Below are 25,208 nucleotides of genomic sequence, written 5' to 3'. Positions count from 1 at the left end.
AGCAGCCCCCTCCAACTTTCAACACCCTACAATCTGTTTTGCATCACTTACATGCCAGTGAAACTGCCCTCACAAAAATAACTGATTGCCTCCTCACTGCAAAATCTGAAGGCCTTGTCCTTCTTGACCTTCCAGCTGCCTTTGATTCAACTAACTTTCTCCTATGTGCTTAATTATTTATGAATTTTATAGCCTTATGTGCTGCACAAGAAATGAGCTTATTTTGGTGTTGACATTTGGACAGTGATACACAATAACTGATGGATTGAATTATACATCAGAAAAAGCCTGTGTACACAGAAAGGTCTTCAGCAAGCCTTTGAAACAAACACTGATGGTTCTCATTTAACATTAATGGGCAAGGAGTTCCATACCTGGGTGCAGACACTCTATTCCGCTTGCCGCGTTTAACAAACTGACACCTTTCCCCTTTGATCATGCCACAGCCAGCTGAAATCCTAAAGCAACTGGTTTCCATTTTTCTGTGTTCACTATCTCTGAGCTCAGAGAGGGGCTTCTTCCATTTGCTGGCTGGCACAGAGTCTTTGCTTTGCTGGCTGTGGTGGCTGAGGCTACTGAGAGTTGTAGTCCAAAATATCAGGAAGGCACCACCAGGCCGGGGAAGGCTGGCATGCAGTACAAAGTTCGCTGCAATTATGTGAACGCATTACTTTCCGAAATACAGTGGACCCTTTAGTTACATACCACTCTTTGGGTTACAAACGCGGCAAACTCGGAAGTGTATACTTCCAGGTTTCACCATGCGTGCATGCGCAGAAGCGCTGAATCGCGCTGCATGTGCACGCAGAAGCGGCGCCTCTGCCTACGGACTTTTTGGGTTGCAGACAGACCCCTGGAACAAATTGAATTAATATCCGGAGAGTCCACTGTATACAGTTAATAATACCGGGCATAATAAGTTTATGCCACCAGTCCAAAGATGGCATAAACTATTAGGCCCCTTATTATTATTGGCTGCTTCCGCCAAACACATGGCCGACACTATGAGCTTCATCCATCTTGTTGAGGGGGGAAGCAGCTAAAGACAGTTCCCTATCCCTCATCCCCAGATGATTGGTCATCTCAAATCTGGTGAGCAGCAAAAATCAAGGTGGGCCAGAAATATGCACCCACAGGTGGACATGAGGCTCCGCCTACCTTTGATGCATATGGGACTACCATCAGAAGGGTGAGCAGTGATTCCTGCATGTAGATCACCCTTGCCCTTGTTGACTCTTCAGTTCTGTTGATTTTGGCAGAATGAGAGAGAAATTGTTGATATTTTCAGGAGCTAAGCATCTAGATAATTGGCCCTCCAGATGTTTCTGAACTGCATCAATCCTGACCACTGCTCATGCTGACTGGGGCTGATGGAGTTGCAGTTCAACAATTTATCAATGATCCCCACAATGATCTAGATTTGGTAGCAACAAGCTGACAAAAAAAACCCCCTTAATTTATTGTAGGAAAGGTTGGGCGATGCAAATACCATGCTGCCTTTTTAATAAAGTTTAATAATTGCATGGGGTGTAAGTAATTAAGCACTAGGATAACCACTATGATGAAAAATGGGGGAAGTGAACTAGTCCATAGTAGGAAACCATTGATTATGTGGAATGGAATGCACAACTAGGTCAGAGCAGGCAGGGCTGAATTTGCATCAGTACACTTACCCAGTCAATGGATGTTGCAAAGCTTGTTTCTACTGTTGTAAAAGCTCACGCTTATTAAAAGCGGATTACAGGCAGAGGCATTGCCTAGGAATGAATATTAAAAAATTATTGGGATTACTGTAGTGCATTCAATTCTTACACTGCCTTGGACAGAATTCAAATCATCATCCCTGGAAACCAGGCCTCTGCTAGTGTTTGACTTGCCATTCCCAGTATGTAGGGGGAATGGAAGTTGTGCTCAGCAAACCCAGCATAACAGACAGACTCATCTATTCCTTTCCCTTCCATTAGCATGGCTGGCTGTGATAATGGGCAAGAAAATATTAGCAGGGAAATCTGGTCTGTCCCAGAGCACATTACCTCTGGTCCTACTTGTTTACAACTTTGACTCACTGATTTTTCTAAAAGATACTTAGGAGCTTGTTGCTTCCTACAAACTTGACCAGGCAACACACAAACCCTGTGCCATCAGGAAACAAACTGAATTCTAATTATTCTTAACATATTAACAGGTCATTCTTCCCTGCCAGTTTTGTCCTAAAGAGACATGTTCAGAACTGCTGGGTTCTCCTTCCTGAACTATTTTCTCCTTCCTTGTTTGTTTATACTGAGAGGCCATAATTGTACTTCTTTATTTCACAGCAAAGTGTGGAACAACAGTTCCATTAAGCATCACAGCATGGCAGCTTTTGGATGGGTTGAATACTTTGAAGTGTACCATGGAGAGGAATAAATTCCCTGCTCTTACGTAATAAAACACATTCCAGACTCTTTTGATGTTGTGCAGTGGTTAGAGTGTTGGACTAGGACCTGGGAGACAAGGGCCAAACAATGAAACTCCTTGGGCAATGTTGGGCCAGCCTCTGGCTGTCAGCTACACCTACCTCACAGGATTGTTGTGAGGATAAAATGGGGAGGCGGGAGCTGCTAGGAGGAAAGGTGGTGTAGTGGTTGGGAGTTACTCGTGCGTAATCCTGCCCCGTTTGAGCATCGGATTGCCTGGTTAAACCCTCCGGACTGCACAGCCCATCTCAGTGTGGCTGCCCTTAGTCACTCGTAGAATCTGTCTGTGGGCGTTTCTTAAAGCGCTGCCAACATAAGAGTTGTTTGACGCCTAAGCGTCTCCGCCTCTCACTGCGCGGGAGTCTGCTGCGCAGGGTGGGCGTGGGCAGCGGGGTGCTTGGGCTCTCCTCACTAACTTCCAACGAAGAGTCCTGGAGCCCCTGCACCTCCCTGTCCCGTTGCTCTCCTGGATCCCTGGTGTTACACTCATTCTCTTCCCCTCTTTCCCAGCTGAGTCTCCCCCTAGCGCTGGGACCTTCTCCTGCAGAATCAGAGACCCTCTCCTTCTCCTGTGCCTCTGATGTCAGTTCCCTGACAGGCGGGATATAAGTAAACAAAATAACACAGCATCTAGCTCCTGTTAAGTGGTGGAGAAAGCATGGAAAGTTAAAGAGAGAGGAGTTGTTTGAGTTGGGGTGGCTAACCAATGTTGTTAAACTGTAGTTCCCACAATCCCTGACCATTGGTTGTCTGGGATTACTCGAACCCCCCACCAGTTCTCCACTCCTGGGTCAGAGTCTTGGACTAAGGTGTGTGGAAACCCAGATTTAGCTCCCCACTCAGCCATGAACTTCTCTCGATGATGTTGGACCATTAAGTCTCTCTCAGGCTAACCTGCCTCAAAGGGTTGCAGTGAGAACCTGGTCCACTGCCTTGAGCTCATTGGAAAAAAGACAGGATAGAAATGCAATGACTGAAATGAAGGGTGGGGTGGGAGATAGATATGTTCTAAGATAGTTGTTACTTTTTCTATTTCATCGTAAGAGAGCTTCTGCACACTGCTTTGCTCCTGCAGTGTCTTATTCAAGTGGAAGGAGCAGTCAGTTCTCTGGTGCCTGAAGACAGATTAAGATGCTGTCTGGTGTATTGCCCTGAGAGAGAATTCCAAAAGCAGGGACCACCACTGCAAAGATCCATTTCCATGTTGCTACCCTCAGAACCTCCTGAGGAAGGGTACCCAAAGAAGGCCTCAGATGATAACGACAGAGTCCAGGTTGGTTCATGTGAGGAGATGTGGTCCTTGAGGAACTGGGGTCAAAACCAGGACTTTGAATTGAGCCAAGAAACCAACATGCCAGGATAGGTGTTATAAGTTCAGACTGAGCTATCCCCGTCAACAATCTAGCTATTGCTGTGAATACTTTGCAGAAGCTCACGTGGGCAAAAATAAAAATTGGCTGCGTCCCAACACAATCCTCACTAAGGAAGGCGTTCAGAGAAGACAGCATATGAGGCTGCTGACTTCTCTGAACCTCTTTCTTAGCTCGGATTGTGTTGAGCCGCAGCCAAATTCTTTTTACCCACGTGAGCGGCTGCATAGTACTCACGGTTTGAGCGCAGGCAGGCAATGCTGCGTCTGGCTCAAACTTTATCTTGGAGCATTTTTCTTGCTCTTTACGATGGCTCTACACTTCAACATAAAATGTCTGAGTCAGGGCCTCAAGGTTTATGGAAGCTTAACACATCAGCCTCTTTAGCCTCAAAGCACGGGGGAACTGAAACTCAACGCAGCAACCAGAGTCAAAGGGAACCGTGCAGCTACAGAGCAGAACTACAGTAGCGAGTCTCGAGCTGCGTTTATAAACCCTTCATTCGAGATTTTGTAACCGCCTGCAACAGATTTCCTTCCTTCTGAGAACCTGCAAATTGGGGCCATTTTATATATATAAAAAAGAAACAAAATAATAATAAAGCTGATGACGTGCAGATCCAAAATAAGCGAAACATTTCTAAAGCATTTGTAACCTTCAGCCCTATGTTAAAACATTATCAAAGAGAATCAAGTGGAAGCACAGTGGGGTTGTCAGTCGGAAGGGCTCCTTAGGGCACAAATACTTTCATGTGAAAATAATACACTTATATTATGGGTCCGCCAAGCTGAGAAGTGTCAGCACCAAAAATAACAGAACCATCCCATTTCCACTAGTGCTGTGAGATCACTCCATTATTTAATTATTTACTAGTCACTCTCCCCACCCCACCCCCAAAGCAATAACAGAATTGCAGAGTTGTAAGGGACCCTCAGGATCATCTAGTCCATGCGTAAGCAAACTAAGGCCCGGGGGCCGGATCCGGCCCAATCACCTTCCCAATCCGGCCCGCAGACGGTCCGGGAGTCAGTGTGTTTTTACCTGAGTAGAATGTATCCTTTCATTTAAAATGCATCTCTGGGTTATTTGTGGGGCCTGCCTGGTGTTTTTACATGAGTAGAATGTGTGCTTTTATTTAAAATGCATCTCTAGCTTATTTGTGGGGCATAGGAATTCGTTCATTCATGGGGTTTTTTCAAAATATAGTCCGGCCCCCCCACAAGGTCTGAGGGACAGTGGACCGGCCCCCTGCTGAAAAAGTTTGCTGACTCCAATCTAGTACAACCCCCTGCAATCTAGGAATCCTGCCCACAGTCATCCCTGGATGGGATCGAACCACAAATCTTCTGGTTAACACACACACACACATATACCCCTATCTAGGGATGTTTTTCAGCTACAACTCACTGGAACTCAGTTCTAGCACCTCTCAGGTGAACACCACTGCCATTATAAGAGAACAAGGGAGGTGTTTATGGTGAGTTCTGACATCTCTTTTTCTAGAAAAATAGCAGTGTATCTATCTATCAACTAACTAACTAACTAACTAACTAACTAACTATATCTATCTATCATCTATCTATCTATCTATCTATCATCTATCTATCTATCTATCTATCTATCTATCTATCTATCTATCTATCTATCTATCTATCTTTGAGAGCCAGTGTGGTATAGCAGCTAGGGTGTCGGACTATGACCTGGGAAACTGGGGTTCAAATCCACCTTCAGCTATGAGGCTTGCAGGAATGTTTCTTTATTTAGGATTTCTAAATAAGGAACTGTTCCTTGAAAGAAGGAACCAGCAGGGAGCCCTACTATTAGACTTAAAGAGACAGCCAAAAGGACAAGAGACCATATTGCCCAAGCGCTCTCCACTCGTTTGCAATAAAACATTTTGCCTTTAGATTAATTTTGGCTGAGCATTAAATACAAAGGGGTGGCCCCATCTGAAATGAAGTAGCAAAGCGCCCATGGGATTAGTTTACAGTTGCTAATGGGGCAGTCTGGCATTCACCAGAGGATTTGAAAGGAAATCAAGAACAAAAGTTCTTATCAGTTCGGAAGTGCTCCCTGTCTTCCTCAGCTGAAAGTGCCTCTTGCAAAACAGACGGTCAAACGGTCAACATAATGCGCTGAGTGCTAACAAAATATACAATTTGTTATTTTAAGCACCCACTATTCCAAAGCATGGATGGCTGCCAACATGATGTGTCACAGCCTATATTTATTTTATTCAGGCCTATAGAGGACTGGTAACAGGCCTGTGAGGGCAGTGAATGAAATCTCTGGCCGCTTGGCGACTTACTCATATCTCAGAAGAGGCACAAAATCTCACAAGTTGATCTGCAAACCTTTTAGCAGGATATTGACAAGCTGGAATGTGTGCAGAGGAGGAAGCCCTATGAGGAATGGCTGAAGGAGCTAGGTATGTTTAGCCTGAAAAAGATGAGTCTAAGATGAGATATGGTAAGGTAAAGGTAAAGGGACCCCTGACCATTAGGTCCAGTCATGACCGACTCTGGGGTTGCGGCGCTCATCTTGCTCTATAGGCCGAGGGAGCCGGCGTTTGTCCGCAGACAGCTTCCGGGTCATATGGCCAGCATGACTAAGCAGCTTCTGGTGAACCAGAGCAGCGCAAGGAAACACCGTTTACCTTCCCGCCAGAGCGGTACCTATTTATCTACTTGCACTTTGACATGCTTTCGAACTGCTCGGTTGGCAGGAGCAGGGACCGAGCAATGGGAGCTCACCCCGTCACGGGGATTAATCCTAGGCTCTGCGGTTTAACCCACAGAGCCACCCGCGTCCCTGAGATATGGTAGCCATCTTCAGATATCTGAAGGGCTGCCACATGGAAGAGGGAACAAGCTTGTTTTCTCCTGCTCCTGAGGCTAGGACTGAAGCAATGGCCTCAAGTTACAAGCAAGGAGATTCCAACTAAACATCAGGAAGAACTTTCAGACAGAAATTGGTGGACTCTCCTATTCTATGATCCTAACTTGATGCATAACTGTCTGAACAAGTAAATGTTTGCCAGTCGGAGGAATGAGAAAGAGTTCTCGCACGGAAAAATACATTGAAGCAGCTTTTGTTATTTCCTAGAGAAGTCTAGCACTTACAATAGCATAGATACTTATGTGCCAAATGCTGACACATTAAAAGACGTTTCTGTTCCCTACTATTTGAACCTGTCTCTCACAAACTGCCAATGCAATCTACAGGAGAGTCGCTACATAATACTATGCTTTTTGTGTCCCCATTCTGCCTGTGTTGCCTTAACATATAATTAGAGGCACTAAGGAAACCAGTACCTATTCTATAGTCCTGGAAAATGAAGAAATGTGGAGCAAAACACTATAGCTTACAAGCTGATGCAGGGAGAGCTCGGCAAAGTGACAAAATGCACAATTCACGTTTCCTTGTTTTGTGTGTATATTGGCTTGTATTCAGTGAAGTGCTGCTTGCATAATACAGTAGGACTTTCTTCCCCCTTCTTGCTCTGTGCATGCCATGCACCCCCCCAAATCTGCTCTGGAGGGTTGGGGAACCCCCTCAGAACAAATTTAGGGGTCCCAAACAGGGAAGTCCCATCGCACTTGCATAATTCCATGCATTTGGGTTTGAGATCTCTGTGCTGAATTTCCTAGGAATTGTATAAGCAAGCAAGCAAGCAAGCAAACAAACAAACCTATTGATATAAAAATGGAAGCCTGTAATGTTTTGCAGGTATGTGGGGGGAGGGGGGAATAAGGAAGCCCCTCCTCTGGAGAGCTGAGGCTTAGCTATATGAGTGGTTCACTGCAAAGGAGTTTTCCCTACCTGCTGACTTTCAGTTGCTTTGGACTACATCTCCCATCATCCTTGATCATTGATCATTGGTTGTGCTGATTTAGGTTGATGAGGTTTGGAATCCATCCGGAGGGCACCAGGTTGGGGAAGACTGCTGTAGAGACACTTACCCTTAATTGCATAACCTCCCCTTTTCTGTGATTGCTGTGGCCAGCATGCCTCATATTTAGCCTCCATCACTGGACTTTCCTGGAAGGAACCAACATGGGAAAAGGGGTGTCCATCTACGCACCTTCAGAATGATGGCAATACCAAGCAGCTGTTTTGTAGGACACTGGCTCTCCATTTGGTTTTTAAATACAGTGAAGTATCCCATCTCCAAACCATAAATAGCAAAGGGTAGCCATTTAAAGCATTTTCTTTTTAGTGAAGAGTTTTTCTGTCATCTAGGGTGTGGCAAGGTTTTTGTAGTGAGGACTATAGCACAACTGTAAGCCGTCTACATGGTCGTTCACATATTATCTTATTCATATATATTCTCATTCATAAAGAGAAACTTGGAAACAGCTTCCTAAGGTTCTGTCTCAGAAAGTTAGCATTCTGGGGAGTAAAGCTCATTCCTCCCCAACTTAAATTCCATTATGAATTGAAAATGCAAATTGACTTAAATGAGAAAATGGATATTGTGTTACATCAAACTGAGCCTGTGGATAAGGAGAGCATTCGAATTCTAGACAGGAATGCCATTTACGCGATGAGCTGGCTGTTTCTGTAATGCCTTATATATAAAGGAGACCCATAAGCATCTTCCTCATTTCTGTAAGTAAGTAGAATACTGAGTTTCAACTTCCTTTAGATCTCTTTTATTGTGCCACCCATAGAGAAGAGCGGAATGTACATCTTAATGACAGATTGACCTTGAATACTTAATGGAGATGTGCAATCATGGCAGTGCAGAGAAGGGAGAACAACTTGCAAGTCGGAGCTATTCCAAGACAATGTGCCTTTTCATTCGGGAAATGTGACTCTGAGCTGGAAAGTAAACACTATGAATGAAAAGGGTGCTGATAAAAGGCCAGTGGCCCTCAGTAAACAGCTGCTAATGGAAAAACTAGTATTTGATAGTCCAGATTCCTTTAGAATTCCTGGGATAGTAAAGCTAGGTGTAAGGTCAGGTCATGAGGGATGTGGGTGGTGCTGTTGGTTAAACCACAGAGCCTAGGACTTGTCGATCAGGAGGTCAGTGGTTCGAATCCCTGCGACGGGGTGAGCTCCCGTTGCTCGGTCCCTGCTCCTGCCAACTTAGCAGTTCGAAAGCACGTCAAAGTGCAAGTAGATAAATAGGTACCATTCTGGCGGGAAGGTAAACGCCGTTTCTGTGTGCTGCACTGGTTTGCCAGAAGCGGCTTAGTCATGCTGGCCACATAACCCCGGAAGCTGTACGCCAGCTCCCAAGGCCAATAAAGCAAGATGAGTGTCGCAACCCCAGTCGGCCACAACTGGACCTAATGGTCAGGGGTCCCTTTACCTTTACCTAAGGTCTGTTCTGGAATGCAGCTTCAGCTGGGCAATCTGCTCACATGTTACTGAATCCTTGTTAAAACTCAGGGGTTAGCCAAAATAGATGGATTGGGGAGGAATCCTTGATGCTCTGTTTGTTCTGTGATTATTTATATCAATGGAACAGCCAATGAAGCTGAATGTTGGAAGATTCAGGACAGACAAAAGAAAGTATAGGCAATGACTGATTTGCACAGGGTTTACGTTCCTGATGCTCTGCCCACCCTTGCCCCATTACACCTCCTTTTCCTGCCACTTCCGGGTCACTGTGATGCATAAAACAGTCATCGCCTGTACTGATTCATATAGTGCATAGTTAAAAGGCTGTGTATACGAATTCATTGCTCCCAGTAAGAGGAAGTAGGCTCAGAAAAGTTGCTTTACTCCCTGCAATATTTGCAGATTGTGAAAGGCATAACCATTTTCCTCTTTGCTCATTTGCGTACAAAGGCAAACCAGTTTGAAATCTGGTTGTGCAGAAAGAGAAGCGAGGAAGCAGCAATCTGCTTCCCACGCAAAACCATGATTTTTCCAACCTGGTTAGCAATAGGCTTTGACTTGATCTTTGGCCTAACAATACTATATGATCCTACCTTTTAAAGGTAACTCTTCATCATCACCACTTGGAAACGAATATGTGGCAACCCTAGGCATGGTGGATACACAGTTTAAAAGCTCTTTGTTTTAAGCTCTGTGTTTTGCTCAGAATAAAAATCTAGAGACACAGAAAGTCGCAAGAGTGAAATCTAGAAGTCCAGTTACAGTACATTAAAGCAGGACTCTAGGCCTTAATAAACGAAGGAGTTGACAAATGGGAACGAGCTAGCAGTTTCTGACTCATCGCAATGCAAGTAGAAGAAGTTAAGTGTCCTTTAAAACACACTCTGCTAGATGAGGGGAGTGTGTTTTTTCTGGAGAGCTGATAATCATCCTGAGAGATCTGTTTGCTGACAGCATTATGATGTTTTGGTGTGTTTATGTTGAGGCTTTCGCTGTGCTGTTCAGCAACACGTTCTAAATCCAGCAATACAGGCCTGGTTCAAAGACACAGGAGCTGATGGTTGGAGTTTGCTGGGGTGCTGGTGCACGTTTAGCCAGGATCTCGGGAGTCCAAGTGTCCTACTTTACAGAGGGCAGCCCTCTTTTTGAAGGCCTGGCAGAGATCAGGACTCTTTCTAAAGGAGTCCTCTGTTTGAAGGGCTGACCATGTCCAGTTTAAAGATAAAGTTTAAAGAACCCCGAGAAGGGTGAAGATTAGATGCCCTGAAGCTGTCCATAGGCCACAGCCTTACTCATGATAATGAGAGGCAATTAAATAGTAGTAAATATTTCTTAATTTACATCTATGCTATCAACAGTAGCAGCCAGTGAGGCACAGTGTGGGTGCAGCGCCATAGCTCTTCTGGTTTCTCCACAGAGCTGGTCACTGCTGCTTATTGAGAGGATGAGGAGCAAGGCACGGGCCTCTTTTGATGTGTGAAGCAAATTACCATATTGGCCCGCATAAAAGCTGCACCTGCATAGAAGCTGCACCCTTAAAATTCAAGGCTTATTTGCAGGTGCGGCCACCAAGCCGGTGCCGACGCTCGCTCCCCGCTCCCCAAGACGGTGAGGGCCACCCCCGTTCAGGGCGGTAGTGCCGGGAGGGGCTTGGAGTGCCGGCACAGGCTTAGAGAGCTGGCTGCCCACCTCCCAGCTGGGTTGGCAGTGGGGGGAGTGCGCACAGGACAACCAGCTGGGAGGTGGGCACGCCGCCCCCCCCCACCGCCAAGCAGCTAGGGAGCATGCTTTCAGCAGCATCTGGTAAAAAGTCGCGAATATTAGCTGCACTTTAACTTTTCAAGTTCTGAAATTGGGGGGAAAAAAGGTGCGGCTTATATTCGGGCCAATATGGTATTCTGCTCTCATACTGGCCCCAGCCACTCTGGGCGGCTTCCAATATATATGAAAACATAATGGAACAATAAACATTTAAAAACTTCCCTATACAGGGCTGCCTTCAGATGTCTTCTAAAGGTTGTATAGGTACTTATCTCCATGGTAGGATAACTCCACACCCTCCAGTATTTCTCCAGTGAAAATAGGGACATTCTAAGGAAAAGCAGGACATTCTGGGATCAAATCAGAAACCAGGACAGCTTCTGTAAATCCAGGAGTATCCCTGGAAAATAGGGAGAACTGGAGGGTCTTCACTCTTATCTGTAGATACAGTCCCATCGGTCCGTGCATCAGTGAGGGTTTGTTCTGAAATTACAGTCATACCTCGGGTTACAGATGCTTCAGGTTGTGCGTTTTCGGGTTGTGCACTGTGCCAAACCCGGAAGTACTGGAATGGGTTACTTCTGGGTTTCGGTGCTCGTGCATGCGCAGAAGCACTAAATCACACTTTGCGCATGCACAGAAGCGCCGAATTGTGACCCACGTGTGCGCAGACGCGATGCTCTGGGTTGTGAACGTGCCTCCCGCATGGATCATGTTCGCAGCCCGAGCGTCCACTGTAATAGTGTCTACTTAGGGAAATGTGATTTGGGCATTGCACTTAAATTTTGCTCAGATACCAATTTCATTCCCTTTTGTGGCTTTGAAAAATACACAGGTTAGAGAAATTATATATTACCTGAAATTATATGTTATCTGGGCTTGGCAACTGGCGCAACTGTTCCGATTAGCCAACTGGCAACCAAAACCATCCACATAGAATGATGGAGTTAGATGGGACCCAGCAATACACCTGCCCCTTTCTACCTAGAGATATAAATTTAATATATAAATGGAGCAGAAACTATTCTTGATAAGGTTCAACTACAGAGCAACACCAAGCATGTTCACTGTACTTGGAGCAAGTCATCTAAGTTGAGTGGGACTTACTCTTAAACAATAATGCTTAGATGGAATGCAACCTTAGTGCCACAATCTGGCCCTTGTGCAATAATGGACATCCACACATGGTTACGTATATGGGACAATACTATTGGCACTGGCACAAGAACCAGTGTGGTGTAGTGGTTAAGAGTGGTTGTCACGTAATCTGGGGAACCGGGTTCGCGTCTCTGCTCCTGCACATGCAGCTGCTGGGTGACCTTGGGCCAGTCACACTTCTTTGAAGTCTCTCAGCCCACTCACCTCACAGAGTGTTTGCTGTGGGGGAGGAAGGGAAAGGAGAATGTTAGCTGCTTTGAGACTCCTGAAGGGGAGTGAAAGGCAGGATATCAAATCCAAACAACAACAACTCCTCCTCCTCCTCCTCCTCCTCCTCCTCCTCCTCCTCTTCTTCTTCTTCTTCTTCTTCTTCTTCTTCTTCTTCTTCTTCTTCTTCTTCTTCTTCTTTGAATGTTCCTGAAATCGCCCAGAGCATTTGCCAGTACTGTATTCCAATTCACTTGCTTAAACCTTCCAGTAAAAGAACAGAAAGCGATCTTCTTGATAAGCATCTGAACTAATGTTCAGCACTATCTGCTGCAAAAGATGTTGACACGCACACAAAACTGCTTTTACTTAAAAATAAAGCAAAACCTGCCAGAAACTTGCAAACAGACATTTACAAATTCTAAGTTAAGTTGGGATTTACAAACATGACTGTACCTGCAACGATCAGACTTACAGATATAGATTGTATTATCTTGAATTTGCAAAATCTTTGTTGCCACTACTGTAGGAGGGTGTTTGAAATCAGGATTCTCCTGCAATCCAGTAACTGAAAAGTTATTTCTGATAGTCTGACATATTTGTACAATTAAATTACCACTTCTAAATATCAAGTACTGTTTAAATAGCTCTGCAGCAATTAGAGATCTGCTCCCCCTGCCTTGCAATCTGCAAACTTTCGCTTCATCTTCTGTTTGGGCAGCTGTTCTATCTTTGTAGCATGTTTTCCTATGCTATGAAGACCTTTTCTGCCATGGTCTGCCCATTGGTGGTGTTTTCCTGTTGCAAGGGGATGCATTGGGGATGAGAAGCAGAACGTACTCTCTGGCAGGTCAAGGTCCCTGCTGAATTGAAAGAATTAAGTCAACTGGGAGCAACAGAAAAAGCCTGGAGAGGTTTTTCCCTGTGCATTTTTGTTTATTTTTGGACACAGGAATTCTTTGCGCCAGGAGCAGAGGGATATTACCCTAACATTTTGTTTTCCCATCTAGTCTATCCCCCCCCCCCATTCGTGGCCCCATAGGATATAAATTGCTGCCCTGAAACAGTGGCCCCTGTGATCTGGAATAAAGATCCTGCTACCAGTGTGAAGGCACAATTTTCCCACTTGCACAAGAAAGATCTCCGTACAGGCTCAGTACAGGTGTAGGTGCTGCCCTTGCTGATTGATGGGTTGATTCTGTTCCTCAATGTCTTTGACATTTTAGAAGAGGGATGCAGAAACTGCATCCTCTTGGTATTGCTGGGCCATAGCTGCCATCATCCCTGGCTGTTGGCCATGCTGGCTGGGGCTGATGGGAGTTGGAATCCAACAACATTTGGGGGGGGCACAGGTTGCCCACCACTATTTTATCAGGCTGAATGAGTTGCTAGGTCAAAACAGCTGGTGAAACTTGGCAACTGAATTTTCTGGCTTTGATATTTAAGGCTTGTCAATCTCATGTGTCAGAGAACTGCATGGCTTTAGCTGCAGTAATGCAAATTAGGGTTTCTTTATTGGGATTTACAGTCACTGCTTTTCTGCCTTCAACAGCATTCTGGTGCATCAACATTTAAAGCATCAAATATTTGAAGTACAGTGGTACCTCGGGTTAAGTACTTAATTCATTCTGGAGGTCTGTTCTTAACCTGAAACTGTTCTTAACCTGAAGCACCACTTTAGCTAATGGGGCCTCCTGCTGCCGCCATGCCACCAGAGCATGATTTCTGTTCTCATCCTGAAGCAAAGTTCTTAACCTGAGGTACTATTTCTGGGTTAGCAGAGTCTGTAACCTGAAGCATATGTAACCTGAAGCGTATGTAACCCGAGGTACCACTGTACAATTAAGTTATTTTAATAGCCTTGGGTTCCCCTCAAAGAAACCTGAGAGAGCTGTAGTTTACTCCTCAGAAATCTACAATTCCCAGCCATGGGTGTAGCCAGGGTTTATTTTAGGGATGGCAGAAGTGAGCTATCTGCGATGCAATTGGTCACTTACTTAAGCATTTCTATTTATTTACTTGATTTGAGCAGTGGGCAGCTGCCCCCCTTGCCCCCCCCGACAACGCCCATGTTCCCAGCATCTTTAGCAAATGACTGTTGCCAGGATTGTTTCAGGGAAGCTCTGACTGGTGTAAGAGTGCTTTAAATGTACGGTGTTGATGTGAACTTATCCAATGGAACTTTTCCTGGCTGGTGATATGCAATCACAAAAAGGTTGCTCTGTTAAATTTCTGAGCACCACATTTTCATTAAATTAACACCCAGTAAAGGGTGTGGGAGAGAAAGAATACAAGAGCAAAGAGTGATAGTTGAATAGTCCTAATAAAGAGTAGAAGAGATGAAATGAAAAAAGTTCTGAATATAAAAAGAAATACAGAATAGAATGCAGCAGCATTTACCATATCAGCTGTCATATTCAGTAGCTGGCATGTAAGAATTTTCAGCAGGTACAAAGCTGGCATGAAGCCATCCTGGTTGCCCCTAAATCAGCCACATGAATCCCCTGTGCTAGGATATTTTGAGAGAAGGTCTAGTTTGCCACGTGTGCACAAGTGTGTTGACAATATGTCCCATGGTTAGAAGGGAACTGACTTGGAATGTAAACATGCTGTATATGAAGAATAGGACAAAAGAAGAACTTAAAATAACACCCATCACACAGTCATGTAAACAATGAAATGGAATGACAGTTTATGGAAAGGGAAGAGCTGTTGTGCAAGAAAAGAATCTCTGGAGGGACAGGAAAAAGAAGCTATGGGGCTCAGGCATCCTGATCCAGAAAAAAAATCTCATTGACATGAAGAAGTAATAAGTTCGTTTTAACTAGCCTGTTCCATTGATTTCTGTGGGACTTTCTCTTAACTGGGGTCAAAGTGTCTGCTGAAAAAGCGACTCATGCAGCTAGGCAAGTTGAGAAATCACCAAACATGTACTGTTCTCCAAAACAGGTAGGATGACTGGAAGTAATGCTTAGGAGGCGCAGAATGAAATGGGGTGAAAGAGAACTATGATACTGGAATAGAAACATAAAGCCATGAAAGTCTCTTATAGAATCTCCCCTACTGTCTGTGCATTGTAGCTAACACCACTGGAATTGTTTTATAGCACCTGTCTTCCATGTTCCGCCTTCTTAAACTGAAAAGAGAATGTAATGTCAAAGTACTAATACAGTCGTACCTCTGTTTACGTAAACTTCGGAATGCATGTGCGGCAAATCCGGAAGTATTTTACCAGGTTTCACCGTGCGTGCATGCACAGAAGCGGTCTGCGCATGTGCAGAAGTGGTCCTCAGGTTGTGGAAATCTCGGGATCCAACCAGACCTCCAGAATGGATCCCGTCCTCAACTGGAGGTACCACTATAAATGAGAGGCGTGGAACCTGTGACCTTCCAGATGTTTCTGGACTGTAATCAGTTCTAGCCAGCAGGCTTTGAGGTTCCTCCCCCTTTTAATAGACTAAATATTTATCAATATTGCTACACATTGCCCAAAACTCTGAGTGGTGCAAGATTCCAGGGGCTCCCAGTGCTCACCCAGCATTTGGTTTCCTTGGAATGATGGACAGAGGAGACTGTGATGCCTTTATGATATACAGAGGTACCTCGGGTTACATACGCTTCAGGTTACAGACTCCGCTAACCCAGAAATAGTACCTTGGGTTAAGAACTTTGCTTCAGGATGAGAACAGAAATCGTGCTCCGGTGGCGCAGCAGCAGGAGGAGGCCCCATTAGCTAAAGTGGTGCTTCAGGTTAAGAACAGTTTCAGGTTAAGAACATACCTCCAGAACCCGAGGTACCACTGTACGGTTTATTTACACATATACACAACCTGAGCTGAAGATGGAGCATCATAGCATCAACACCCCAAAATGAGGGCTTTTTTTCAGCTGGAGCTCACCAAAACTCAGTTCCAGCACCTCTCAGGTGGGCACCATTGCCATTATAAGAGAACAAGGGAGGCATTAGTAGTGAATTATGGCACCTCTTTTTTCTAGAAAAATAGCACTGCCCCAAATATACAGTCACAGTGTTGGATTCAAAAAGAAATCAAGCATGTCTCTCCCCCAGCTTCTGCCAGCTTCTAGTCTGCTCTCAGCTTTCACATTCTGGCATCAGAGAGATTGACCCCCCCAACTCATAACACTAGGTGCACATCACATTACGGTGATTTCTAGCCACTCAGCTCTAACTATGAATTTTAAGAAAAGGAAAAGGAACCTATTAAAACAATTTGCAAAGTCTCACTTATGCAATCACATTCCACACTGCGGATACCATTGCAACAGAAGCCCCAGGAGAGGAAATCAAATGCATTTTTCTATATTATGATGCAATCCGAGTGCCGGAAAAATGTTGCACCCTTATAACAGAAGAACTTCCTAGAGGAAAAATAAGACAGTAAGTGGTTTTTTAAAAGTGAGGGTGAGATAAGCATCTCTGCACATTTACTGCACTAATCCAGTAATCCAGTAATCCAGGAGGCCCTTAATTTGGGCACAACAGGAAAACAGATGAACAGGTTGCAAATTAGGTTTAAATCAAGGTGCCCAGGATCATGGTAACAAATTTGCAACATATATCTTGCGGAGAAGACCTGTGTGTACAGCACTGTTGTCCTAAAGAACTCGGTAATTGAGGTGGCAGAAGCGCATCACAAGAGGAGCAACTTCCTCCTTCGAGTTTCCAGAAGCAATTACAACAATTAGAGCTGAGTGATTCCTGAGGGAACTTCATCCAATTTAGTCTTAGGGGGATTCCTTTATGTTTGGTCAGTCCCTTAAGAACTAAAGTTGGCCTTTGAGTTATTAGAATAATTGCAAAGAGGCAGAGCCAGTATTACTGGATGATGATACCATGAAGAAGTATGATGGAAAATGGGTTGGATTTTTTTTTTTTTTGGTAATAAATAATTTAACATGTTCACTTTATTTTAATTTTATTTTTTTACAATAGTTTCCACTACAAAGTCCCCCTTTATTTTTCAGCCACCACTGTTTCTCCGCCTCCTCTATCCATTACAATTTATTTATGCTTCTTCCCTTCAAACATAACCAAGTATGATTTTTGTAAAGGTATGTTCTCGTATTAAAAAATGAGTTAAATTAGAATAGAATAATCCATGCAGTCAAAAACAGTTAAGTAATTACTGATATGGACAGCTAAACAATGGGAAAAAGTAGAATAGATATATCTGTTTGATGTATCTCCCACATTTTTGGACACTCAGTTCTACTCTGAAAACACTTCTGAGATTCCATTCCACATTCTACAGATTTTTTCTTCCTTTCTTACCATCTTCTCCTCAAAGCAAGGCTACTGCTTTTCCATGAGCCATGGAAATCACATAATGTTCTCTATGAAGACATGAAGGGAAAACTGAAGGGAACATCATGATCAAGAAATGCATCATTTGGATAAGCTCTTATTCTCTGCATCACATCCTTAAACCTTTTTCTATATTTATCAGCGTTTTTTAAAGGGAGGACAACAGAATAAATTACGAGTTGCAGATATGACGTTTCTTAGTTAAACTAAGACTCCCAACAGAGCTACGGATATTGGTTGCTTTTGAATGTAGTCTCAAGAGAGCAGCTTTCTTTCTGACTGCCAAACTGAGCTGTAAGTAACGCAAGTGATTCATCGCACTGAAGCTGAATAACTCACTTACTCTGAGGGGGAAATTAAGTAAATGTCATTTTGGAATAAATGATATCACCTTCTTTCTATACAGAGTTTACTCCATAGTTAGCTGTTATTTGAATCTATAGTATATCATCATATGCAGTTACCATAGCTACACGAGAGATGAGTAAATACATCATACAGTGGTGATCAATAAACAAGCAGGGATGAATACTATTATTGTGGTTTAAAACAGACCCACTTATTGGTGGTGAGCCTAATGGATAAGATTTATCAGGAGCGCAGCCATAAGTAGACTGAATAAGTGCTTATTCTTTAAACACTGACTAATACATTTTATTAATTTAACATGAGTTTCTCAACTCATTATTTTCTTGAATTATGTAAGCCTGCTCTAATACAGTTGAGACCCTCAACAATTTTGTTTAGGGGAACTACCAAAGTTGAGAGGGATATATAGACCCAGTAGTAAGCCCGCCCCCCTCTAAGGATGTGATCCTAAACTATTCATGCAAACATCGTATTGACCCCATGGGGATTAATTGTAATGACTCGGAGGAAGTTAGTTGCTTACTGAGGATTTGTCTCAGAAGATGGAGCAGTGGGAAAATTCCCTGCACAGGAAGGCAGTTCAAAGAGCCTCTCCATACCCATGTAATTGTAAACAAGACATTTCTACAACAAGGAATAAATATACACACAAAGACGTGCACATAGAAAACCAAAATTGTCATTGCTGATATTGTATAACAAGCCTACAAAGTGTGTCAAACTATATATATAGCACTGAACCAAAAACACGGGGCATTATGGGATAGAAACAGAAGCCAGGATTGGCTTCTGTGATCTGGGATGTGTCACTTAAAATGGGACAGTTGGCCGTTCTGCACTTAGCCTTGGGCATTATGAAAATCTAAATCAGCCCAGAATCCAATTGTGTTCAGTTTATTTCAGAGGAAAATTAAAAGACGGAAAACAGAAAACAGTGAGTATTCACTATCAAAGAAAATAAAAACAGTTGACTAACTTAACTGACACTCGACAGTCTAACAGAGATGTATCACTTACATACTGGGTTTTTTGGTCACCCTGAGAAACATGAGGCCTCCTTGGATATTAGACATGAGACGAAGCACAGGGGAGAATGTGATATTTTTAACTGTGTGTTTTCATGGGAAGGCACTGCGCTCCTTCCAGCTGGAATGGCTGCTGATACTAGGGCCCCTTTGCAAGCAGGCATAGGTCTTGTCACCTTCTGGTAACCTGGAGAATGGGCTGGAAAGGTAAAGAAGATTGTTGGGCTATCTCTGGGAGACTTGACAGAACAAAAGGGCTCTCTGATCATATATGGGAAGTATATGATCCCAAGGACATTATGAGAAGGCTTCTAAATTATGGCTATCAAATATACCCAATTCTTAAAGCAATAGCGGCCTGTGTGCAGCTCTGCGTGACACCATCATTTATTAAAGGCACTGACAGCCTTCAATTGCTTGGATCTAGTTTTCATAAGTTCTGAGAAACAACAGCAGTTCCTACACAGATAGACATCTTTAAGAGATCACTTTACACAACAGTTTTCGTTAAGAATTCATGGCGGTGCCTGCTCTGTTCAAAAGAAGCACAAACTAAAAACCAACAACCATCCCACTAACCAAACATGGCACAGTAGTAAACATCAGTTAACTCACATAATGATTTGTGTGTGTGTGTTTTTTTTTAGTGATGAACAACATGAAAGAGGGATGAGAAGACATAAAAAAACGGATAGCATTTTACAAGGGTTCTCCCATTTCCTGCAAGATTTGATTTAGAGGAAAGTTGTTTTCTTTATTGTGGGAAAGTTTGGCTGGGCCCATTTTTGTATAAAATACTCAGGAATTTTTTTCTGAAACTGAAAGACTGCACCTGCTTTAAAAAAGTGGGTGGTCAGCTAGCAAAAATGGGAGAAACTCTGGCAGTAAACCTCATTGAATGTCATGAGGCTTTGTTCTCAGCAAACATGCCTAGGTTTGCACTGTTAAGACTTCAACCCTATGCACAATTTCCTGGGATTTACATTTGAGTAAAAATGTGCAACCCCACTTTCCCTGCAAGCAACTCCCTGCAATGAAGGGAACTGTAGGGTGTCGCTCATTCTCTGCCACCCCCTCAGCTGCAAAGAAGCTGCTGGATTGTGTGTTCAGACCCAGAAACCTGCCCCTAAATAAATTCACACATGACTCAAATTTCTGGTTTTGGATTTTGGCAGAATTTAGGCCACAACTTTATTGATTACAGAAAGCGACTGGTTGCATAGGCTCTGGTTCGACTAGCTCCCTGCCATGTAGGTAGCACTGACCCAGGGTTCCAGCATAGGTCATCCAAGGGTGAACACCTGGATAAGCGGAAAGCCAGGAATGGGCTAACTCCACCATCCAAATGTGCCCCTGGACTCAGGCATGGGCACACACCCCTCCCAGGGGCTGACCAAACCATTGAGTCCCTGGATTCCTTTAACGGAATACCCTTTACATAGGGATGGAGAGAGCGTTCTCCCATCCCTGTCACCTGAACCAGAGCCTATCCGCAACCTTACAAGTTGTGACGATTTGCTACATGGCAGGCGAAACCCAAATTGCAATAGCCAATCAGCCAAGTGGGGAAATTCCTGCCATGCCCCTGTCCCAACGACAGATGATGGCATAGCAAGGTCAAGCGCGAAACCCTAAAAGTAGGGAGAGGTGGGCGGGTGTTCCAAATGCATGTGCCGAAAGAGGAAGCTCTGGGTCACGTGCATGGGCATAAATAGGTCCCTTGAACTGTTTGGACTGCGTCCCATTGGCCAGATTGCACCCAGCTTCGAGGGACCTACCAATCGGGTGTTGCGGCTGTCCAAACATGCCCACCCACAACACAGGGTGTCAGTTGTCCAGGTCTCACTGCAATATGTGCCCTCTTTAAGGGAGGACCCGTTTTGCCACAGTGTGAGCAGAAAGCAGCAGCAGCTGTATTCTCCACTGTGGGTCATTGCTTTTATTCCCCTCTTCTCTCTCCCCCCCCCCCCAAGTCTCTCTGTCATCTCTGAATTTCTTCAAACAATGCTCAGAATCTCCTCAGAACTCCATCCCAATCTCATGTAGCTAAGCTGCACAAGATTGGGGGGGGGGTGCAGGGAGAGAGATGAGAGGCAAATTTTGCTACCCAGTTCCACGATAGAAAAGAAAGCTAAGAAATTAACTGCAGAAACAAAGCTTACACAGCTGCAGTGGAGCCTTTAAACCTGCTGCAAACCTCACAGTAAAGGCAGGTATTTCAAAGGTAAATCATCTGCTTTGCATGCAGGCTAAATCATCAGTATATTCCACCAGGGCTGCCAGAGATCTTTGTCTGAAACCCTGGACAGCTGCTGCCAGTCATTAGGCTTGCACAGTTTATGACCCATCAAGGCTAACACAACCAGCCAGACAACCATTTGTGGTGGCTGTTGCAGGATGAAAAGTACCTCCTGTTTTTGTTGCTTCAAAAGTGCATATGATATGAAAGGGTCCTTAGACCACTCTGCAAAGACAATATGGCTTGGAAGCAGCTTCCTTTTGCCTCCCCCAACCCCTCCGAATTAAGATAATGAAAATCAGTAAATACCTAAAAGCATTTATTCATTAATTTTTTCAAGGAAATCAGCCCTAGTTTATCTGCAAATCCAAAAAGATCCCCCAAGAGACTGCTAAACCGCTACACTATGAAGCTCCCACTCCCCCTCTTCTAAAGTGGTGGGCAGAAACTAAAATCTCCTTTGGCTGATTTCTGCTTGGTTTGTTCAGATTTCTTATGATGTCGGTTTCTGCAAAGCGAGTGTTCCTCGAGGGCTCTGTGAGCTCGTCTGACCTCTTTCCTGTATGCTAGGAACACTGTTGACGACAAGAAGTCAGCTCCTATCATTTACACTGAGGCAGACCCCTATTGCAATCCAACATAGCACAGAATAGCCAGATGGAGAAGGGACTGCCAGGATAAATTATTGAGTGTGGGGAACAGAGGCGTATCAGAGGGAATGTAAACATCTTAAAGGGTGAGCACAGAGTTATGACTCCTGAGGATGCTGTAACAAAGTTCACCCAACAGCATTGCTTGCCGCTAAGGCCTCATACGTACTGTAGATTTAAAGTAGTATCTTATCACTTTAAACAGTTGTGGCTTCCCCCAAAGAATTCTGGAAACTGTCGTTTGTTAAGGGCATTGAGAGTTATGAGGTGACCCCCTATTCAGAGCTACAATTTTCAGGGTGGTGTAACAGTCAACCCCTCTTCCCAGGGAATTCTGGGGACTGTAGCTCTGTGAGGGGAATAAGAGTCTCCTAACCAGTGTCCCCCCCCTAAAAAAATGTTTAGGGGTATTCTCATTTTGACTCCAGAAAAATAAATACACTAAATGGAGAAAAGTACAAAGATTCACAAAATGTTTAGGGGTATGCGTAGCCCAGAAAAAAGCACTGCTCCTAACAATTATTGCAAACTGCACTTTTTACAGTAAATAAACTGTAGGCGGTGGGTGGGTTGTCAACTGGGGTGTAAACTGGGCTTCCCCCCCAGGCAGAACTCACTGGAACTTGGTTCTGGCACAGCTTTTTAATCTTGGTGTTTTGGAATGGCAGACCACTCCAGATAATCTCTGAACCCACTAAAAGAAGTACAGAATGTTCTGGACCCACCTGAGTCCCTTTAAGCACTTGTATGGTTCATCTCATGGTTCCCAATGTGGGGCACATGCCCCACAGGGGGGCAATTTGATTTTTAGGGGGGGGATTCGAGAATGAGTTATTAACGATGAATGGCTTCCTCCATGTGAATAGTTCAGTTTTTGAATAATTTGAATTATATGTTACGGGGGGGGGGCAGATAAGGATTTTAGAAATGCTTAGGTGGGGCATGACCAAAAAAGGGTTGAGAATCACTGGATTCATCAGAGGCCTCTGTGTTCTGAAGTCTGGGGTACAGAGAAATGAGAAGCATTAGAATAGCATTTATTGTTCCTTCCATTAGCCACCAATCAAAATAAAGTTAGCCTACTGTATTTCACTTATCTACTTGTCATGCAGGAGGTCCTAGATTTAATCCCTGACATCTCCAGGTCAAGCCTGATCTGAACTCCCAGAGAACCGCTGCCAGACAATGCTGGACCAGGAGTCTGACTTGGTGTAAGACTTGGTGTATGTTCCTATATTATCACGTCAATGCAACAAACAGCTGAGCAAAATACTGGGTGGTAGCTTTCTTCCCTGGGTTCATTGAAGTAATTTGGTTTCTGCTGCAACCTGATTTGGAAGGTGTAAAAGTGTGTGCTGCAGAGCTGACACATTGTCATCTTGTGTACTGATGTCATCCTGTCTGATTTACACAAGGTGGAGATGAGATGACTCAGAAATCACTGAGATAGGAAAACAAGCTTCCAGAATACAGGGAAAGAAGCAACAGTGCCGTATGGCCTTAAAATGCGTTCAAAGCACGTTGAATGCTCTGCTTCCATAGTAGGGGAGGGTGGTGGTGGTCCTCACTGATAAAATGGTTGAAGGTACCTGGCAAAGTCCCAACATTCATATTCAGGCTGCCCCACTGGAGGGTAGCAGTGGCAGTGAGTGAAGCCCACACATCTTGGAAACAGCACAGCCTTTTTGTGTTGTGAAGCATATATTTAGATCAAACATTAGTTTTGCTTTCACACCACTTCCAAGCACCCTTTTATCTAACATCTTTTATTAGATTATTTTTCTTTTCTTTTTTTTTTTAAAAAAAGCCCAGACGTTTAAATGTAAATTCTTTTGGGAGAGGAGGAAAAGCCCATGTATTTGATCAAAGCAAATCTCTCCTCCTGATTCTGTCCTGCAGTACCAAATCAGAAGTAGGAAGGAAGACTCTCCCAACCCCCTCCCCTCCAAATAAGTCAGTCTTTGCGGGGGTGGGGTGGGGTGGGGCACCACACTTACATTGTGTACAAGAATAGCAGAGCCCACACTGGGCTTCTCACATTCACCCCTGCTTCTCATGCCAAAGAGCAAAGCTCTGGCATTGACTGCATGCATTATGTTGTGAATTTCCGCCCTCCCTTCCCCACAGGTGGGTGGGGTTTGTGGCACCAAGCGGGGCTCACCTGGGTGGGTGCCACCCACCTGCTTGGGCTGGCCTTTGACCCACCCTTGACCAGGGAGGACAATGGACGGCTGGCTGGGGGTGGGGCTAAGGCCAAAGAAAAGAGGCTGACCCTGTTGTCCAAGCCTCTTTTGGTGTTCTTTCTTCCAGCCCTTGGGGTGTGCGTGGGCAGATGTGGCTTGAGGCCTCATCCTCAAAATCTGCTTGTGTGTATGGTATAGGCATTCCACATTTGTCTCTGAAACTCCTTCCCCCACAAAAAAGCCATCACTGTGGGTGAAGACAGGCCTAGCACTCTAATTGTGTTGGAACTGCTTTGAACAGGAACCCTGTTCAGGCCTTCTTCCCCCTGCCCCATCCAGCAATTACCATCTCATATCAGGGAGGGTGCTTCCTATCCCCATTGCTTCTCTTGCCTCACCATCCCTGGTCCTGCCGCCCACGGAGGCTGAACTTCAATGTAGGTGTTCTGTGCAAATTAAGAATCTTGGAAGTTCAGGGTTCCATATCGTGCAATGAGTCAACAAAAGGCTTCCTGATACAAACATTCAGCCCCTAATGCATGGGGGTTATGCAACTGGCGCCTGTGATGGAAGTCAGGGCAGCACAATACATATTGGCACCTGAGGTGAAGCATGAAATGGCAACCCCTTCCCATCCAGGAAAGAAGATGGGAGTGAAGATCGACACTAGGAACAAAGGGGGAATAAAGATCTGTGTTGGGATCTGCTGCCCCTGTGAATCCTGTTCCCTAAGGTGTTGCCTCACCTTGCCCCATGCATTTTTTCTGCTTTCCTTCCCTCGTGCAATGTTAATTGTGTGAGAGGGGACACTTGAAAAGGGCTAGACATTCTTTACCTTTAAAGGTATTTGTTTCCAGGACAGAGGCTACGCATTCACATACTTCTACTACACTTGTGAGGGTCTCTTTGCCATGAATTATAGGACTGTCCTCTCTCCAGGGAGGAAAGGTGTATTTGTTTCCATAGCACTTAAGATGTTTTAAGGTTTCACCTAAAAAATGTGAAGAGTGAACATGACAAACAACGTCAAGCCTGAATGTTATTCAGGACTGGCTGCAATTTCCAATCAATGACCCTGATTTTATAAATGTTCACGAAACAAAAAATGCACA

The sequence above is a fragment of the Podarcis liolepis genome, assembly GCF_965112155.1.
Source record: "Podarcis liolepis genome assembly, chromosome: 8".
NCBI lineage: Eukaryota > Metazoa > Chordata > Lepidosauria > Squamata > Lacertidae > Podarcis > Podarcis liolepis.
Note: the sequence above shows the minus strand (reverse complement) of the source record.